The sequence below is a fragment of the Galeopterus variegatus genome, unplaced genomic scaffold, assembly GCF_000696425.1.
Source record: "Galeopterus variegatus unplaced genomic scaffold, G_variegatus-3.0.2 Scaffold625, whole genome shotgun sequence".
Lineage (NCBI taxonomy): Eukaryota > Metazoa > Chordata > Mammalia > Dermoptera > Cynocephalidae > Galeopterus > Galeopterus variegatus.
The window spans coordinates 375,585-396,620 of NW_007726736.1; the positions used below are offsets into that span (position 1 = coordinate 375,585).

The 21,036-nt window shown below is 42.6% G+C and overlaps 1 pseudogene; it reads left to right on the forward strand.

Annotated features, from left to right (window-relative positions):
* The first annotated feature begins 1,503 nt into the window (after positions 1–1,503).
* LOC103588899 lies at positions 1,504–20,638 on the forward strand (annotated as a pseudogene).
* Positions 20,639–21,036: the final 398 nt, after the last annotated feature.

A 21,036-nucleotide genomic window follows, 5' to 3' on the forward strand; every position in this document is an offset into this window, starting at 1 on the left:
CTTTCTTGAAAGTTTTATTTTTCATCTAACTTTATTAACCCAAGTATTTCAAAAACTGAAGTGTAGTATTTTATTGCAATAATATTAATGATGACGATGATGCATGAATCTATTTTGGATCATTCTTCTTGGCACTTTCAAAGTCTCAAGCTCTTTACCCTCATACAGTCCTTAATCCACTAGAACAATCTTTACTTTAAGATTTATGAATTTATTTATTTAATATTAGGTGAAAGTTTCCTGGGGGTAGGATATTTAAAGCCTTAAAGTACCTTCCCTTGAGTTATAAGCTTCCTGGAGGAGGCATTAGTGGCAGGTTGATATAGAAACTGAGGAATAGAGAAATCCAGTTATATCCCATCTATTTATTGGAAAAACACAGGGCCAATGCTCTACAGAATGTTTGTAATATAGTGGTCAATCTAGTAGGTGTCTCAAATCATCAGTAAGCCCTCTAGAGTCATTACATAAACCCTGAAAGGTGAAATGGCTTGCTCAAGCCTGCAGAGCAAATGGCTATGCTAAAACCAGAATCAAGACCTTTGAGCTTCATTTGAAGTCAAGAGTCACTCTTAAGGAGTAAACGGAGTGTAAACAGTAGGTACTATTATTGCCCCCATTTTATAAATGGGGAAACTGAGGTGCAGAAAGGTCAAGCAATTTGCCTAAGATCCCCTATTAATTAGATCTGAGATTCAAACCCAGACGGTCTATCTCCAAGAGTCCTTGCTCTTAATCCCACGGCACTCTGCTGAAGATGACTTTGAGATTGGCTGGCTAAAGATGTGAAGGTAAGATGTTCCCTGTTCCACTTGGAACCTCTCATTCAATGGGATTACTACGTTGTTCTTATTTTTAAACTGATGGACTTTCTTAGAGTCAAAAAATAAAAATGAAATTGACAGCAGATAATTTTCGTGGAAATAAAAATTTCCATGGATTCAAGTTTAGGGGAGAAAAGTCTGATGTTCTGCTTCTTCCAGGAATGTATAAAATACTTTCAAGCTAGGATGATTTTTATCAGGCAGATGTGCTTCTGGGATATTTGCATATTTCTGCATGCCACAAATATTTATTGTCAACCAACTCTTGTATAAAAATACAAGCAAAATCATCCAGAAATGTTTATGTTCTACTAAATAAATTCAGTGTGTGAAACAGAAGTTCTACCCCATGTTCTATATGTTTTCTCTTTTTACAGCTGTATTTGGACTACTTTAAACAGGAAAGTCTAAGATGTGCATTCTGGGTGTTTACAAAATTCTTCCTGAGTTGGGTCAACAAGACCATTTTCCTTGTACAATTGAAACAATGTGGCAACATGTGCTTTAATTTTACAGAGCTTCTGTTGGTCTGGGGAAAGATATAGATAAAGATAAAGTTTTTAAAAATATGACTTTATTGAGGTATAATTTATGTATAATATGGTGCAACCATTTTAAGTGTACGAAGACATACATTTTAAATACAAGATTTTCTTCTCTCTCGAGGTGTACATCTAGAATGGAGACTTTGAAGGTGTTTTGCTGGATCATCCTCCTTGCAGCTAGTTTTGGCTTCATCAAGTCACAAAGGAGGGTAATCCATGGGATTCTTTAAGCCAAAACCGATTACCTTGCAAGGAACCTAGTGGTGGAGATGATCTTAGAAGAAAATATTATAGGAGCTTCATAATTGACAAAAGGGAATCAACTCCTTGTAGGAGAATTTAATCAGAATCTGGAAGCTTTGAGTGAATGGTGGGCACTTTCTTTCGTTTTTTTTTCTCCAATGCTTAACCCCAAAGAACAAAACATATATATTAAAAAGTACTATACGTCTGAATGTATTATCAGGCTCTCAAAAGCTTTTGTAAACAGGGTTCTGTTCTGCATTCAGCTTCGTCTCTTTGGCAGAGCTGTTCCGAAGGGTAATTGTCATCACAAGATGGATCACTTCAAGTCATAGTGAATACAAGTGAAACCCTATGCAATATTTGTAGTCATTTTTTATTTTTATTTTTTTTTTGTCTTTTTCCGTGTCCGGCAACGGATCGCAACCCTCAGTGTCGCCCCCGCACCGTACCGGGACCGGCAACGGGATCGCAACCCTCGGTGCATCTCCTGCGCCTCGCTCAGCCAGTGAGCGGGAACCGGTCTGTATGTGGGATCCGACCCCTCGGACGGGAGCGCCGCCGCGCTTCCCAAGCGTTGCACTATCGCAGTGCGCCACAGGGCCGGCCCTGTAGTCATTTTTATAGATTGTTGCAACTCTTCAAGATAAAAGTTTCTTCAAGAGAAGATTGTTTGAGTAGCCTGAAGACCCACTGAGACAAAAGAAGTTTAAATATTCAAATATAATCACACAGATTATCATTTGTTAGGAAAAACATGAAGCTCTCTAAATTTTCCTGCTGGCTCCCGCTCCCCTCACTTGTGAACAGAAGCTGTGATAGTCTTTTCATGTTTCAAACACCTTCTAAAACTACAAAGAATTAGTGGAAGGCTTAAGAAAGTGACAGTGTATGAAAATGTGATATATCTCTCAAGTTGCACATGAAGGAATCAATACTTACTTGCCTGAAAGATATTCTATAGGTGTGAAGTTTCTTCTGATTGGAAAGACCAGGGAAATGTCACTGTGTTTAATCGCTCCTGAAAGAGATGTTAAGGAGACAAACCAGGCATCCAGTCCTGGACCAGTCACTGAATCCTCTCTTCACAATAGGATTGCATGTTGGAGGGCCAAAGGAAAATAAAGCTTAAAGGACCTGAAGCTCATTTATTTTTTGCCTTGATCAGGCTCTACCTGGCTATAAGACTAAAGTTAGGCAAATTTCTGAGAGGTGGGACCCAGGACCCCAGAAGTGACAAGTGTATTCAGTGTTCCCAGATTATACCAACCTCCTCTAGCCCTTCTCTGTCTAAACTCTCTCTTGGTCTTTGCCATTCTTTAATATGAATTTTCAATTTAATCTTTATGGCACTTCAAGGCATGGACTGAGTATCAGGAGTCCTGGGTTCTAATTGTGGCTCTTTGAATGGATTTACATGAGTTACTTTGTGTTTCCAGGTCTTATTTTCCTTTTCTGTGAGATGGACAAATTGGATTCCTTATTCTATAATTGTGCTGTCCAATACAGTGGCCACTAGCCACATGTGACTGTTTAATTAAAATAAATTAAAATTCAGTAAAATGTAAAACTCAGTTTCTCAGTCATGCTAGGGACATTTCAAGTTTTCAATTGTCACATGACCTAGCAGCTACCATATTTCATTGCATAGTCTCATAGGATTATTTCTGGCTCAAAAAATTTTGATTCCTTTATTTGTTTCATTAATGTTTAAGATTTCCATCCTTGGAAGTGCTGTCTCCTCCCTTCCACCATTGTTCCTCTTTTCCTCTATTTCTTTCTTCCTTAGATATTTTTTGTGTGTCTGCTCTATGCTAGATGCTTCCATGGTGAACAAACATACAAAAGATATGGTCATCTGTTCTCATGGAGCTCAGAGTCTAGTTTGGAAAACTGCCATTAATTAAACAAGCACACTAATGAATGTTGCATTACAAACCAAGATGAAAAAACACAATTCTGTGGGAATTTACCCACCTCCCACCCCCCAAAAAAGAAAGGGAAACTTTGAGGGAACAGCATGTTAAAGCCTGGTGGCAAGTGGAGTTGGAGACACTGGGATAGGAAACCTGGAACATGGAGCAAGATGGACAGGGCAGAGGTGAGGCTTCAGGGACAGTGCAGAGCCAGCCCAGGTACAGGGCAGAGGCGAGGCTTCAGGGACAGTGCATGGCCAGCCCAGGTGGACAGGGCAGAGGCGAGGCTTCAGGGACAGTGCACGGCCAGCCCAGGTGGACAGAGCAGAGGTGAGGCTTCACAGGTAGTGCAGGACGAACCTAGGTAGACAGGGCAGAGGTGAGGCTTTGGGGACAGTGCAGGACCAGCCCAGGTCAGTATTTAATCCTTCTGGCATAAAACCAAGTGCAAGATAGGTTTAACCAGTGTGGGATAATTACCCTTTGTTTTTTCAGCTACTTTAAACTAAAACCATCTTTAGCCGGTTTCTGCTTTTGTTTCTCCTCTCATCACTATTCACGTTCTCCCTCCACCATCACAGATAATCAAATTGGAGGTGTGGGTTGGGGGAAGAAATTATGATTATGGTGGTTGCTGAGAAATAGATCAAGCACAATCATCTCTTCTTTTTCTTTACAAAGCACTGTGCTTAGTCCACATTGTGCTTCTTGCCACAGAAAGAAAAGTTTGAGTTGGAAGAGACCAGGTCATCTGGTAAATTCAGTCTGAGAACCAGTGGGATTAGAGATTTGCTGAAGTCCTTCTGCATCTTGTGTCTAATCCCTTCCATGCTGAAAGCCAAGCTGGGCCCAGGTGGGTACCAGCAGGTCTGGCCACTATAAAGATTGTGGTTAACAGGACTAGAGCTGGGTTTGGGAAGAAGTAGCTGTACAGTGCAGCCTTCAGTTCAGGGAGCCAAAGGGCAAATGTAAGCCACACCCGTGGGAATGACAAGTATCAAACTAGAAAGGGCTGATGGTGGCCAGAGACTGCAGAGGTCAAAGCTGGAAGCTGTCATCTTAGGTGTGGTTCCCTGGAAGCAGAGTCTGGGACTGGGATTTGTGAGCATGTGTTATTCAGAGGGAGTGCTCTTTAGGACAAATCTGTAAGGGTGTGAGAGAAGTGGGATGGAGTAGGAGGAGAAGCAAAGCAAGGCTGTAGCTGCAGGTAAAATTGAGCCTTGGCTTGAGTCATGGGTGGTGATGGAGCTCAGATAGCACCATATAGTTATTTCACATAAGGCAAGGGGGCCAGGCGTCTGTGCTTCCATGTCCATCAGACATTGGCCAGCCAGGGTGGTGGTGGTGTAACCTCCCAGAGGCGTCCAGATGAGACCACCCCCTTCAGCCAAGGGCAGATCTCTGGAGAAAGACACAGACATGAGCAGTTAGCTGTATCACTTGAAGCAGCTGGGGGTAGGTGTGCCAGCAGTAAAGGAGATCTAGGTGGGTACCAACAGCATCCACCACTGGTAGAAAGCCAGGTTCTTTTGCTTTTGCTTTTTGGTGGCTGGCTGGTATGGAGATCTGAACACTTGACTAGAAGCTGGGTTCTTTTAATAAGTTCAGGGGATGAGTGGAGAGCCAAGATGAGGGTGGAATTGAAAGGTCAACTGTTTGTTAGAGTGGTGCAAAGGGTGGCAGGTGAGCAGAGCAGACAGTAGCCATGAGGCAGCAGAGGAACACGACGGTGTGCCTGGGCTGCATGCGTTTGGCGACTATCAGAGAGCTGTGCGGGTAGATCTGTAGGGTGCAGAGGCAATGAATTGGGAGACATGGATTTCCAGCCAGTAGCTGTCAATTTTGTAATGTTTTATCTTAAAGTGACTCTCTTTCCCAGTCTGCAGGGAGGCCTCTGTGGGAGATGTCGTGTTTCTGGTGGACACCAGCGTCAGCCCCCAACATGCCTGCAGTGTGCGCACCTCCCTGCACATCCTGGTAAACAGCTTCAACGTCAGCAGAGAGACCATCTGTGTGGGTCTGGCCCAGTACAGCGATGCGCCCCATTCAGAGTGCCTGCTTTCCGCCTGTGACCACAAGGGTGATGTGCTGAGATATGTTCAGCGGTTTCAATTTAAGCCTGGGGGCAACAAGATGGGCCAGGCTCTGTAGTTCTTTCTAGATCACCACTTCCAGCAGACAGCGGGGAGCCAGGCAAGCCGAGGGGCGCCTCAGTTTGCCTTGGTGATCAACAGTGGCCCAGCCGAGGACCATGTCCATGAACCTGTGGAGGCATTTAGGGTGTCAGGCATACTGCTTTATGCTGTTGGCACCAGAGATGCAGTTTGGCAAAGCTCAGGGAGATTGTGAGTAGTCCCAAGGAGAGGTTCGCCTTCGCTTTCTTTGTTTCCAGCTTCTCTGGTCTGAGCAGTCTCCCCTGGAAGCTGTGGCAGGAGCTCTGTGATACTTTGGCAAAGTCAGCTCAACCTGCTGACCAGTCTCTCCAGGTACAAAGGCCTCTCCCTTCTTATTCCTGATCTGCAAGTCACAGAACTCCGAGCTTTATCTCTATTTCATCCCTCCCACCATCCTTCTTCTTTTCCATATGTGTGCAGGTTTAATTTTGAAATTAAAATTTCACTAAACCATCTTTACTCTGTGCTCCTCTTCAACCGTTGACCAAAAACTTATCAGCTCTTTTTATAAGTGTGGATGGCCTTAGGCTGGTTCCATACACTAATGGAGTATGAGTCCGTTTTGGACGGAAGGACTATTTGCTCCTAGAATGATATCATTATTCCTAGATTAACTTAGTCGTATTGCCTGGATGGAGAGCAGAGGAGGGGAGAGGAGCTGTACATCCCCTAGGAAATTTGTTTCTTTTACTGCCAGCATGTTGGTATAATGTACTGGTACAGAGGATGAATTTAGGGAAAAGAAAGATCTGGGTTCAAATCCCAGTTCTCCACTTTCTAACCTTGTCACCTTGAACATGACATGTTACCTCTTTGAATCTACATTTTCTTCTGAGTATAATAGTACCTGCCTCAGAGAGTTGTTGAAAGCATCAAACAAAATTGTGCAAGTAAAGTGTTTGGCAGAGCGCCTAGCCAACCAGAAGTGCCATAAGCATTACCTGTTAGGACATGTCATTACCTGTGATGATGATACCCCATCATCAGCCTTGTACTTCTTTTGGTGGTGATGCATAAACTGGTGAAAAATCTAAACAAATTAATTGTAAATTTCCATAGTAAAGCACACAGCCTTGAGCAGAGAAGGAAAAGGTTCCTTGTGGCCTCCACGAAAACCCACAAGTGAATAGAGGCTTCATTGCTTATTCATTATTTTGTATTTCTATATGGGATAGGTGAATTGGAAAAAACACTAAAATGTTTTATCCATTGATATAGCAGGTGGTAGTATTGCATTTGTATGGCCAAATAAATATTCTCTGCCTTACTTTTGTGTAGCACTTCAAGGTTTACAAAGAGGTTTTATATACATAATAGTAGCAACTACAATTTGCTTGGGGCTATATATTTTCAAAACTTGTTTGCATTGCTTATCTGACTGATCCATCATCTCAACTATGTTATATACATAGGGTAATTCATATTACTATTTGTATTTTTCAGGAAAATACAAATTTGTATTTTGAAAAAAAAATTTGTATTTTGAAGAAACTGAGGCCAAAGTTACCACAAGTGGATGGCAGAGCTAGGGACTTGACCCCAGGTGTTTTAGAACAGGCCCATTGCACTAGAGCAGGTGTGTTAGGTTGTGTTCCCCAGAAGCAGAGCCTGGGACAAGGATTTGGATACATGTGATTTGTTAAGGAAGAGCTCCCGGGAGTGATCAGTAAGGATGTGGGGTATATAGGAAGAGAAGTCGAGGAATGTTAAGGAAGGGTGTGATCTCAAACAAAAGTCCACAAAGAGTACTTTTAGCCTGATACTGCAGGGGAACTCAGAGTTGTCTTGACCCTGAATCTGAGTCAAGTCAGCACCTGGGCTTTTATATATTGTGTGCAAAGCAGCTACAGTACCTGGAGGGAAGTCTTCCAAAGAGCAGTGCACAGAAATGGTAAAAAGGAATCCAAAGGGCTTCGTCGGAGCACTGATACTGTCTACTAGAATAGATTATCTTGTTTTATCCTCAAAACAACCCTGTGATAGTAAGAGGGCTGGTGTAAAGATTTCAGTGCTACAGAAAAGAAAATTAAGTCTCAAGGAAGGGAGTGATAAATAAGTCACAGGGCTACTAACTACAGAGCTGCAATGAGACACACCAAAGAATATGGGCCATATTCCAGCTTTCTGACCAGTACACCAACAGATTTCTTTATCAAAACATGGGAGGCTGATGGCTTATTCCAATTGGAAAGAGGACAGTACCTTTCTCAGCATGCTGCTACATTTACAGAAGTGTTTTTTTTCTTAAAGAGATTTGAAAGACTGTCCAAGTGTATTTCAAGGTTGGCAGTATCAGTAGAGCAGATCTGAAGCCTCGGAATATGATTAAATAGAGAAAAGGGAAGGCACAGGGGGATGTCACTTCTTTGAGCACACTGTCATTTAGGATGAGGACTGCTGAGTATAGGCTGCCTGTGGTTACCCCTCCTTTCTTTTTTTTTTTACTGACCAGCAACGGGATTGCAACCCTCGGTGTTGCACCCACACCTCGCTCAACCAGTGAGCGGGAACCGGTCTCCACATGGGATCCGAACCCTCGGCGGGAGCGCCGCCACGCTCCCAAGCGGCGCACTCTCCAGTGCGCCACCGGGCCGGCCCTACCCTTCCTTTCTGTATACCATTTGGCTCCATTGATTCTAAGCATTTTGAGAGAAGACTCAGTGACTCCATCCTTTTTGTCCTCTCCGCTCAGCCAGTGAGCGGGAACCGGTCTCCACATGGGATCCGAACCCTCGGCGGGAGCGCCGCCACGCTCCCAAGCGGCGCACTCTCCAGTGCGCCACCGGGCCGGCCCTACCCTTCCTTTCTGTATACCATTTGGCTCCATTGATTCTAAGCATTTTGAGAGAAGACTCAGTGACTCCATCCTTTTTGTCCTCTCCCTTGCAGCTTGCAGAGAAGCAGCCCTGGCAGACATTGTGTTCCTAGTGGACAGCTCAACCAGCACTGGACCTCAGAACTTCCAGAAAGTCAAGAACTTCCTTTACTCCATTGTCTTGGGGCTTGACATCAAGCAGTGATCAGGTCCAAGTGGGACTTTCCCAATATAATGAAAACATCTACCCAGCCTTTCAAATGGACCAGTACCCTCTGAAGAGTGTGGTCTTGGAGGAGATGCAGAATCCGCCCTACTGCATGGGAGGCACAAACACAGGGAGTGCCCTGGAGTTTATCAGGACCAACTACTTGACTGAGGCAGCTGGCAGCAGGGCCAAGGACAGGGTTCCTCAGATATTTATCCTGGGGAGTCAAATGATGAAGCCTGAGAGGCAGCTGACTGAATGCAAGAAGATGGGGTTGTTGTGTATGTGGTAGGTGTCAATGTCCAGGATGTCCAGGAGTAGCGAAAAATAGCCAGGGAGCCATTTGAGAAGTTTCTCTTCAACACTGAAAACTTCAGTATCCTACTCTGTGCTTGGCAGTGGGAGGTGGTAAGATAAAAGGTAAGAAGCTGGGTCAAAACCCACCATTCTAACCGTGCCACGTCACTACAGTATCAGCCAGCATACCTGGGTACATAGTAGGAGGGCAGGAGAAGGAATGTCCACCATCACTGGAGAAGCTGGGGAGACTTCCTAGAGGAAGGGACAACTGAGCTCTCCCTTCCAACAACTGGGGGTTGAAGGACAGATGGAGTACTCATGGGTAGAAAAGAAGGAAAGGTACACCCTATCACATAGTTCAGAGAAAACAGCATGGGTTTTGAAAGCAACCTATTTTTTTTTATCCTGCTTTTGCCACTGTCTAGTTATGTGACCATGGACAAGCAGCTTCATTTCATTACTTCAATCTTCTTATCAGCACGATGAAGGTAATACTTTCTGCGTAGAATGATTTATGAGGATTAAATCCCATAAAGTGTATGCTATGGTTTGAATGTGTCCCCCAGGAGTTTATGTATTGGAAACTTAATTGCCAGTGTAACAGCACTGTATTAGTTTATTTCTGTTGCTTATAACAGAAATGCCTGAAACCGAGTAATTTATAAAGAAACAGTATTCATCACTTATGGTTTCAGAGGCTGGGAAGTCCAAAGTCCAGGGAGCACATCTGGTGAAGGCCTGTTAGTGGTGACAGTGATGCAAGGGTCTCACATGACAGAGAGAGTAACCTCACATGCTCTGCTTCTAAAGCTCTCAGAACCACGCCCATGAGCACCACTAAACCATCAACTTATTAATCTATTTACTAGGATATGGTCCTAACAATCCAATCACCTCTTCAAGGCCCCACCTTTCAATTACCATGATAGGATTTCCCAGCCTACTAACACTATCAACGTGGGGTTAGGTTTCTAATACATGGACTTTGGGGGACACAGTCCAATCCAAGGCAAGCATTAAGAAGTGGGGCCTGTAAGAGGTGATTGGGTCATGAAGACAGAGCTCTCATCAGTAGATTAACACAGTTATTGTTTTCGTGGGAGTGAGTGAGTTCTTGCAGGGGTGAATTTTTGCAAGAGTGAGTGAGTCTCGTAAGAAGCAGTTGTTGTAAAAGTGAGCTCGGCTCCTTCCACTTTTCTGCTGTCTTATGACATGGTGCAAAAGCCTTGCCAGAAGCTGCTGCCACCGAACTTCCCAGCCTCCAGAACCAAGAGCCAAATAAACTTCTTTTCTTTATAAATTTCCCAGTCTGTTATAGCAACAGAAAACAGACTAAGACAGTGTATGAAAAGTTCTAGCACAAAGTAACTGCTCAGTAATGGTTAACCTCCCTTGCTTCCTCCATTGGTTGAAGAAGAATAATTGAAAGGTACTTTAGTCAAAAGCAGACAATAAAGGCAGCAGACAGTAAGAGGGGAGCACTTTGTGATAGAGTCCACACTGAGGAGGGGGAAGTACAGCTTGTATAGTGTTGTGTGAATACGGTACCTCTCCTTCTAGCATTGCTTCCACAAAATCATCCCTGTAATCAATTTTCATGAGAGCTTGATTTGTTTTTCTTTCTCCTCTGTGTCTCTTTCTCTAACACCCCCCCCCCATCTTTATTTGCAAATTCACCAAGGCCTATGCAGACATGGTCTTTCTTGCAAACACCTCTCAGGATGCATCATGGGCCAGTTTCCGGTGGATCCAGAATTTCATCTCCAGGGTGGTTGGCATGCTGGAGGTTGGCAGGTACCATTTGGGGTTGGCTCAGTATGATGATCCCCACACTGAGATTTTGCTCAATACCTACAAGACCCAGATTGAGATGATTATGTACATCCATGAGCACTTTGTGCTCCAGGGTGGCTCCAGGAGAACAGGCCAAGCTCTGCAGCACCTGCATCAGACCTTCTTCCAAGAGGCAGCAGGAAGCCAGTTTCTCCAGGGCATCCCCCAGTATTCCGTGGTCATCATCTCAGGCAAATCTGAGGGACATCTCTGCCAGGGATGCTGCACAGAGACAGAGGGAGAAAGGTGTGAAAGTCATGTCTGTGGGTGTGCAGAACTTTGACAGGAGTGAACTAGAGGGGATGGGGTCCTCAGGCCTCATATATGAGATGCAAGAAGAAGATTGAGCCAGACATAATACAGGACATGAGCATGGTGATCCAGGGGACTGGACAGCTGGAGTTCAGGACTGAGTCCTCGAAGGTCGTTGTACTAAGTAAGGTTTGATTCGTAGGATATGTGAGCCACCAGGAGGTCTCAGCTTGAGAGGGAAGTCTGAGAAAAGAGCAGAGAAGGGGGGCATTCTGGATTCCTTAGTCCTGGGGCACTAGCACCCATGGATAGGGAAGAGGAGGAGGCATGGGGATGCCTCAGGCATACACCTTGTATTATTTAACTATGGTCACAAGGAAGCTGCATAACAAACTCTCTGAAAAGTTGGTGGCTGAAAAAAATCATTTATTCTCATAGATCTGCTGAGGGTCAGCTGATCTTGACTGGGCTTATTTGAAGATTTAGGATTTGGCTTGGGGTTTGGGTGGTCCAGGTCTGGCTCTGTTCCATGCATCTCTCACATATCTTCCTCCAGTGGTCATCAGGCTAGTCTGGGCATATCCTTCCCATGGTAACTGCAAAAGTGTAAGAGAGAAATTCAATTGTGTGAGCACTTTTCAGAATTCTGCTGCATCATCTGCCAATGTTCCATTGGCCAAACAAGTCATATGGCTATGTCAACATCAGCAGAATAGGAAATTATATTCTTCCCATGGAAATGAGAGGTAGGGAGTGAATATTTCTGAATGATAAGTCAAACTACCATATGGCTTTTCCAGGAGAAGGAACACTCAGGCTTCTCCCTAGAGATTAACTAAAGTCCCTTCTTAGGTTGGAATTCCACATGCTCAAGGGAGATAATATTGGCATTTTGAGTAGGACAATTCATAGTGTAGGATTGTCCTGTGCATTGTCAGAGGTTTAACATTCCTGGTTCTTGCCAGTAGCATCCCTGAGTTATTACGAAAATCCAAAACTACCCCATATATTTCCAAAATGTCCTCTGAAGATGGGTACCACTGTTGGTTGAGAACCACTGAGCCTCATCTCCTGCTAAGTCTTTTTATACATTCTATTCACAGCTCCTCATTCTATTGAACTACTCCCCATTTGCTGTATACAGATCGTGCTTTCCCCCCTCTGTCTCTACCCTTGAACACACTATACTATCAGCCTGGAATGCCCAGAGTCAAAATTTACCTTTCAGTTCTTTTTATCCTCTTGGTGAAGCATCCCTTGTTTCCTACAACTAGAAGTGATTGATCTCTCCTCTTGGAATTGTCCCAGCTCTGCCCCACACCTCTCAACATCTAGAGCTTGGAGGTCCTTGCAATTTTATGGGCAGAAAAGACAAACATATGAGACAAGAGGAGTAAAATTCAAGCAGAGGTAATAGGGAACTAAGAAACGCCTTATGGACACTACTTTAAGTAGAAATCGGGCTAAAGAAGGGAATTCTAGAGAACATGACATGGAAGGAATTACGCTGATCCCTTAATAATGAGTATTATCCTAATATGTAGGGAGAGGGGAGGAAGGCACTCCTGGCAAGGGGAACAGCCAGGTCAGGTAAGGGTGTAGAAATGGAAATGGGCTGGGTAAATGTAGAAGAAAGTAAAAAAGGGGGAGAAAAAAAAAAAGAACCAATTGGGATTGGGGAGGGGTTTAGAAGTAGTGACGGATGAGATTGGATTAGGTAGGATGAACCCTAATTAGGGGGCTCCCAAAGGCAGTGGAAGTAGCCGGAGGCTTTTAAGCCAAAAAAAAAAAAAAAAAAAAATAACGTGACTAAAGGAAGCCTTCAATGGCCAGGCTGGACTCAAGATGGTGCCTTAGACTCAGAGGACTTTAAGGCTGAGCTGTCATCTGGCCACATAAGGAGGATGTCTGGGCCCAGCCCACGGGTGGCTCTGGTAATGAGAAAGGGGATGAATCCTAAGTCCTGGAGGCAACTTGAAAGGAGAGTAACAGCATTTGGTACCAGCAGGTGAAGGAAAGAATAAGTCAAAGAGGTTTGGAGTTTCTAGAGAAGACTTGCCAAAATCAGGGACAACACCTTCTTTTGAAATCTGAGATTGAATTTTGATTCTTTATAAAAAAAAGCCACAGAAGAAATTTCAGGACACCAAAGGACCAAAGATTAGTCAAAAAGTTATTCTATTGCCCCTGTATTCTGTTCTCTACACCTTGTTTCACACTAATCAGTTATCTACACTCTGGCCTCGGCCTTCTGCACATGTGGTTTTCGCTCTCTGCTCAGGAGGTTTCTTTTTTCGTACATCAAAGCAGATCTGGACCTCACTGGTATATGGAATGTGGACCAGTGGGTTTCCCTATGCTAGGCAATGACTCAAATAGGAAGGGAGGTGTCTGGATTCCTCTTGGCAGGGAGTTTATGCTTTATTCCTTCATTTGAGGCAGGTTGAAGGGGAGGTGCTTTTATAGCAAAATGAAACAGCCAGCTAGCCTTGAACAAAGATTTTTCACAGGAATTTGGAACATTTCATGTTGCCTCTGTTGAAATGACATTTATCAGAGAAGGGTGCACAGATTAATAGTCACATTTTGTTAATCCTATCTTTTATTGAGAGAGAGGAAAAAAACCATTAAATCAAGGAGGTTTCAGGCCTATAAAAGAGAATTTAATTTCTAGTCTCTTGAAACTAGAAAAATGAAGGAAAAACTCACCCAGACTCAGATGCTTCTAACGGACTTCGATAAATTGAAAAGTGATTTTAAACCACTTTATTGTGGGTATTCATATATTTATATGTTTTGCAAGTGATATGAATACCCTTTCATGTGAGAAGTTTTGAAATAGGTATGAACCCTGTAATGTTCTTTGACCATCATGCCAAATAAAGGCTTCCACCAAATTCTAAAATGTATGAACATAAGTTAGTATATATACTGATGAAGTTTGGATGTGTTGTCCCCTCCAAAACTCATGTGGAAATTTGATCCCCAATGTGGCAGTATTGGAAACTGATTGAGTCATGGGGGCGGATCCCTCATGAATGGATTAATGCTCTCCCTCGGGGAGGGGGAATTAATGAGTGAGTTCTCGCTCTAATAGTTACCACGAGAGCTTGTTGCTTAAAAAGACCCTGGCACCTTCTCTCTCCCTCTTGCTTCCTCTCTCTTGCTTCCTCTCGCCATGTGATCTGCTTGTACCTGCCAGCTGCCTGCCACTTTCCGCCATGAGTAGAAGCAGCCTGAGGCCCATGCCAGATGCAGCTGTCCCAGAATTGTAAGCCAAATAAACCTCTGTTCTTTATAAATTACCCAGTCTCAGGTATTTCTGGTATAGCGACACAAAACAGACTAATACATATACTATTACAATTTGTAATCCTAAATATGTTATTGTAGTAAGTAAAATACATCAGAATGCAACTTTTATATGTAAGTGTTGTCTTTATTGCTGTGTTCTCATGCTAAAGTCCTTCTTTCTGTCTTTGTTTATAGCATGTTCAAATGCTATCCTGGCTGACTTAGTTTTCCTCATTGAGGATTTTAGCAGGGTTAGGCAAGCCAATTTCCAACAAGTTGTCAACTTTCTAAAAACCACTGTCAGCTCTCTAAGTATTCATCCTGATACTATGAGCATTGGCTTGGTCTTTTACGGTGAGGAAACACGGCTTAAATTTTCAATAGAGACATTTCAGAATCCAGTCAAAATCTTGGAATGTTTGGACAAATTAACCTACCGAGAAAGAAGAGGAAGGGCAAAGACTGGCTCTGCTTTGGATTTCCTAACGGACAAGATTTGCATTCAGGAGAAGGGCAGCCAGTTCAACCAAGGTCTGCAGCAGATAGCTGTGGTCATCATGGAAGGCTTCTCCCAAGACAGTGTGTCCAGACCTGCTTCTCGGCTGTGTAGGGTGAGGGTCACCATCTATGCAATGGGCATCCAGCGTGCCTCAGAGAGTAAGGCCCGGGAGGAAATAGTGTTATATACCCTCCTTGGGAGCATGCCATCACCTTGGAATCCTTTTTGCAACTCTCTGTTGTGGGAAGAAAACTTACAAACCAGCTCTGCCCTGAGATTGTGGGCAAAAGAGCTTTCACTCATGGGATGGGCTATTCCCTTCAAGAAAGTAGGAGAGCCTTCCCAAATTTCATCTTTTTTAAGTCTTTACTCTGCTTGCTCCATGTTCCCACCTCCTCTACCCCTCACCAAAGAAAAAATTTTGGAGTCAATTCATAAGTAGAAATGCCAACTTATAAATTCTTTATTTTGTCTTGATTCCAAACAATGTAGAAGATTACTAAGTAAAAAGAACATTCCTCCCTCCTTCTGTCTTACCTTTTATCCATTTCATTTTAATTTTTTTATTGATGCATACTTGATCATACATATTTTTCAGGGTACAGTGTTGACTACTATTATTTGTGTACAATACATGATGATCAAATCGATATTAATTGGCACATTAATTATTACAAATTGTGATTACATTTCATCTGTTTTAACAGTTTGATAAAGGTACATGCATATCTACAGTAGAAGCTCTACAGAACTGAGTGTGGATCAATCAAATCTTAAGTCATTTAAAGCAGGAAACTACTGAAAAAAAGCTACAAGCATTCTGGGAATTTAAAAATTTTTACCTTAAAACATATAAAGGATTATTAATTTGCCAGTCTTTTGGTGTAAGGCCAAGGCTCCTTTGAGTATGAACCCTGATGATTAGACATCTATGTATTTTCTTCATAAACTTCCAATAGTATATTATCTATAATTTTCAGTTTCAGTTTCTTTAAAGTGGGAAGAGAACTTAGCCACTTTGAAACAATTCGAGTACAGAAATCCTTGTTAATTTTTATGATCTCAAAAATTCAATCTTTTGTAGTTCCATCTAGTATATCAGCAACTTTTTTTTTTAACAATTTGTCTTTATTGAATCTTTTCTAAGCAGTTAATATGGTTTTCACAGATGCAATAAACTTCTTTTATTCATCCTCGTGTCTTATTGATTTGTATAATATTTGATTAATTGTGCAATTAGAATAACAAAACTATCATAAACTGGCCGGGGACAAAACCATCTCCATCTTGGTAAGCTTATTCTTGTACTGAGTGAAGCAGAATTTAGGGCACTCAGTGTTTTGTGGGAGCATCACTTGTATTTTACAGAGAGAAGGGAGAACATAATTTATCTGGAGAGTCACTTAAGTGGCAGTTGGTTAGAAAAGTTTCTACTGGATATGCAGTTTTAGAAAACACCAGAAAAAAACATAATGGCTAAGTACATGCACTTTGGAGTAAAAATGCCTAAATTTTAAATCCCAAATTTGCCACTTTCTGGCTGTTATAAATTCAATGCTATACTCCACAAAGATGTACAATCAATTCTGTTTCAATAAGAGAATTAAAAAAAAAAAAAAAAAGAATCACAAATCCCCCCCCCAAAATTTGTGTCTATCCACTTGTCTGTCTATTTTTGTCCACCCATGCTAGTGTTTTTTAGATTCAAATTAGAATCATAGATTTAAATTAGAATCATTGAAACGTAGATAACTGACTTAAAAATTTAAAGCTCTGATTATATCATCAGGGGAAAAAATCACTGAGCTTTTTAAAAATTAAAAGAACACTAAATGATCTTGTAATTTTTTTGTTACTCATGCTGAAATTTGAAATATCTAAGTAAATTTCCATTTTTCTCTTTGACCTGTACAAGGGTGCCTCAAAAAATTCATGGAAAAATACAATGAAAAGATAATACAAATCTTTCCATGAACTTTTTGAAGACCCCTTGTATTTTTTGGTCCCTTTCCTTGTTCTGGGAAAAAGAAACAAAATTCTTAAATATAAATTTTATTTCCTTGTACACTCCCTGCCTATATTCTGTAGGGAAGAATGAGAGAAAAGGAGCCCAGCTAATTCACCAACAGTGTGAAGAATTGAGAGTTGACGTCTTTCCCAGACTGCATAGCAGCTGAGAAGAAACCTGGAACTGGGAAAATCAGCTCAAAGTCTAGAGGAGTTAGGGGTGGGGGCAGCTTAGAGGTAAGTAGGAGCTGTGATGATTATGCCAGAATTCTGTCCTGGATGATCACGATGATCGTAATATCTACCATGTATCGGTCATTTGCCATGTGGCACATACTCCACTAAGCACTTTATATGTGGAGCAGATGTGGGTGCTCAGCAGCATCCAGACTATGAGAAATATTCTCTCTTTTGCTTTTTTGCCTCCAAATCTCCATTTGCTGAGATTGGCAAGAATGTACAGTGCCAGGAAATACTCAGGGCCCTCAGCTCCTCTAGACAATGCAAAGGCCCTGGGTTGTAGTGGAAGCCTCTTTTGGCCACTACTACAAGGGGCTGGCTCCAGAGATGCCCCTTCCTGCACAGTTGTCCTTTGCTAGGACTCTAGGCAGCCATCTAACTGTCACCAATGGATGATGGCTTTCAGTGAAGTCTTAGTTTCTGTCTTATTTTTTCATAATTTTCTCTCTACTCTCTAGGATTGAACAAGTTCTTGCCACTCGGGGTAGATCACTCCTCTCTGTACCCTTCTAAGCTATGCTCCTTTCCAATGCATGCCCCTCTAGGGTAGGGTTGCCAGGTGAAATACAGTACACCCAATTAAATTTGAATTTCATTCAAATAAACAACACATTATTTTTTAGCACAAGTATGTCCCACATATGTATGGGCCTACGTCCTCCCAAATGAGGACCCGAGCAGGGGAGCCCAACTCCCACCTTAGACCATTTCTCTTTCAGCCACGAGACATGAAAAGGCTGTTAATCCTTCCCTGGGTCAGGGGAATTCAGAGACAGAACACAAAGCTGGGCTGCTTTTATCATAAGGGGTAAGGAGAAATGTATGTTTCATTCTTTTGAGGAAGCTGCTAGGTGACAAGAATAAAACACTGGGTTATCTTAATCTTAAATTCTTAATATTCACCTGTGTTGTGTGTACACAATCATACTTAATCCTTACAATAAGCATATTGAGTAGGGGCAAAGATCCTCTTTTGACAAATTAAGAAATTGAGATGCAAAGAGGCCCAGCATGCTAATGAGCTGTAGAGTCTAGTCCTTAATATAAAGTGAGTCATTGAAGTAAGCCTCATTTAAAACACAAAGTTTTAACTTAATTTAAATCAAATATATTCAATCCAATAAAATTTTAGAAAATGTACTCTTCTGCCCATGTATTTGAAAAGTGTGACTTGCATGGGAGGCAGGAATGATGGACACTGAGACAAGTCAGAGCTTCAAATGTGCTCTGGTTTTTACTTTTAGCTTGTTCTCAACTTCCCCATTTAAGAAGTGTCAAGTTATATTAATATCTTAAGTGGGTTCATCAGACACAGACTTTGATCAGAGATGAAGATTTGGATGCAAGTGATTTATCTGGTGTCAGAGGACACTGGTGGGCCATGGAGACTGAAGAGTGGGAAGGGAGGGCAGCCAGCTTGAAGTGAAGGGTGACCTAGAGGTTACTGCTGTGGCAACTGGGGCCCAGTTGTGCTGGAGCTGCAGGGAAACTGTGGAGCTCACCTCAGCGTTGTTGTACACAAAGAGCACGGGAGCTGTGGTATTTACCCACCCACCCTTGCCAGTCCTTGGTTGGTGGCTGCTTCCAGACCCACTCCCAGGCATTCTGGTCTGCTCATTGTGTAGGCTGATCATGGTCCTTACCGAAGAATACCCTTAGGCAGAGTCACAGGTGCTTTGAAGGGACCAATGAGCGCTGAGGGAACATGGCTAGAGATCGGGATGAATAGCTTTGGCTACACACCGTCTCAGACTCTGTTCTAATGGACTGTTGAGGCTTCTTATTGTGTAGCTTGTGTGCAGATCAAAAAGGGAGACACTTACTTCCTTATTGATGGATCTGGCAGTGTTAACCTAGAAGATTTTTCTTGACACGAAGTCATGGTCCTTACCGAAGAATACCCTTAGGCAGAGTCACAGGTGCTTTGAAGGGACCAATGAGTGCTGAGGGAATATGGCTAGAGATCGGGATGAATAGCTTTGGCTACACACCATCTCAGATTCTGTTCTAATGGACTGTTGCAGCTTCTTATTGTGTAGCTTGTGTGCAGATCAAAAAGGGGGACACTTACTTCCTTATTGATGGATCTGGCAGTGTTAACCTAGAAGATTTTTCTTGACACGAAGAGGTTCATGAATGAGGTGATAACGATTGGGCCCAACAGAGTACAGTTTGGAGTCATTCAGTACTCAGACAAAATTAAAAGCAAATTTATCCTCAGCCAGTGTGCCACTGTGGCAGAACTGAAGGTAGCCATTGGTGACACCCGGCAGGGGGGAGGTGGCACTGCAACAGGTGAGGCCTTGAATAACATGACTCAGATCTTTGCAGACACTGCCCAAGTCAATGTTGCTCGATATCTCATAGTCATCACTGATGGTAAATCTTCGGATTCTGTGGCTGAGGCAGCAGAGGGAGTGACGAGAGACGGAGTCATCATTTATGCTATCGCAGTAAGAGATGCTAACACTACCGAGCTTAGGAAATAGCTAAGGACAACGTGTTTTCATGCATGAGTTTCGGTTTTTGAAGGTCATCCAGCAAGACGTGGTATGGGACATCTGCTCCTCAGAGAGTAAGAAGTTTTTCCTTCAGTCTCTCTCCTTGCCACACGCCTTGCTCCAAGTACATGTGTGTAATGTATTTGAAAAACTTCATTCTCTAAGTGTGGATTCACTGGATGGCAAATGTGTATTAGACACACTCAGACTGACCATGACTTAGAATAAACCAAGCCAGTAAAATTTTATTTATCATACAGCTCTGACTGTTCCGAGACTGGGTTTCAGAAAATTTACTTCATTGACTTTCTTTTCCACCCCCTTTTAAAATATTTTCAATTTGTGTATATGCCACTTCAGACTGTCTGTGGGCACTTGTAATTAATTGGTTTCAGACTTTTAATGAATGTTCTGTTCTTTTTTCCCCAGCCTGTAAGCATAGAAAGCTGACATTATCTTCCTGATAGATGGTTCAGAATCCATCTCTCCAAAAGACTAAAAAGATGAAGGGATTCATGGAGAGAATGGTGAACCAATACAATATTGCTGCTGATGAAATTCAGATTGACCTTTGCAGTTCAGCTCAACCCCACAGGAAGAATTCAGACTCAACAAATACTCCTCAAAGGTGGACATCTGCAGTGCCTCTTGAATGTCCAGCAAATGAACTATGGCACCCACACTGGGAAAGCCCTGAATTTCACTCTGCTATTTTTTGACAGTTCAGGAGGAGGGAGACCAAGTGTTCATCAATACTGGATTGTGCTCACTGATGCAGTTGCCCCAAATAATGTAGCCACACCAGCCAAGGCCTTCAGGGACAGAAACATAATTATTTTTGCCACTGGGGTAGGAAAAGCTAAAAACTCTCAGCTTTTGGAGATTACTAATGACCAGGGCAAAGTGTACTGTGAAATAAAATTTGAGTATCTGCAGGACTTGGAGAAGGAATTTCTTTATAAGGTCTGCAATCCACATGGTGAGTGACAGAGAATCTACTATTTGATCAACTAGCCCATTGCAGGTGTCAGGGACCATGTTGGCTCTCTTAATAAAATAAAACTCTGATCCTTCCAGCTGGGCAAGGAGGGAAGGGAGAGACCACCCTGGAGGGCCTGAACTCCTGACACTGTAGTTAACTTTTCCCTGGGGACTCTTTTCATCATGTCCATGGTTGTCACCACTTTGGCCTCTGGAAGCCTGAACCTTCTCAGAACTCTGTCTCTATAAAGTCCTCGCAACTCTTCCTTTTATTTCTTGCAGTGTAGACAAAACCAGACTGGAATGTGGAAACACAACTAACTGGAGATTTGGACATGCAAAAAGAGAAATAGAAGCAGAAAATAATATCAGTAAGATAGTCTCTCTTATGAACCAGATTACAC